Source organism: Olea europaea, unplaced genomic scaffold, assembly GCF_002742605.1.
Source record: "Olea europaea var. sylvestris unplaced genomic scaffold, O_europaea_v1 scaffold915, whole genome shotgun sequence".
NCBI classification, from domain to species: domain Eukaryota; kingdom Viridiplantae; phylum Streptophyta; class Magnoliopsida; order Lamiales; family Oleaceae; genus Olea; species Olea europaea.
This window is the reverse complement of record NW_019267631.1, coordinates 228346-228904: the sequence shown is the minus strand read 5'-3', so window position 1 is coordinate 228904 and position 559 is coordinate 228346.

Below are 559 nucleotides of genomic sequence, written 5' to 3'. Positions count from 1 at the left end.
GTGGTTTTAAATTAAAAAAACCATCCATTTTAACTAATATTAAAGATATTTTTGGCCCAGTTTTTATTAGATTATAAGTGGTGAATCGTACAAAATGTTTGGATAATAAATAAATAAATAACATGAGTCTTTGAAAATATGTGGATAAAAATATATTTATGATCAATTTAAAATTTTGGACAAACTTCAATGACGTTTGATTAAATTAACTCATTTAATCCCAAATTAATAAAATATGTAGTTGAAAACCTAATAAAGTTGTGAATATAATGAAATTTGTGATTGAAAATGAATAGGGCTGGACATGGTCCGATTCGGTTCGGTTCTCCCGATCCGAATTTTTTGGGTATTTAATAAGTGGAACCGTTGGGTCCAAATTTAATCACGGAACCGTTCGGATTTGGTTCGATTCGGTTCGGTTCCATTCGGTTTCGTATTATAATTAAATTTTTTAATATATACAAAGTTACGTTAATTTAATTAATGATATGTTCAATATTAGCTCTTACAAAATAACGTAGTTCAATCTTATGTGTTTCACGTCTTTCTTTGCTAAATT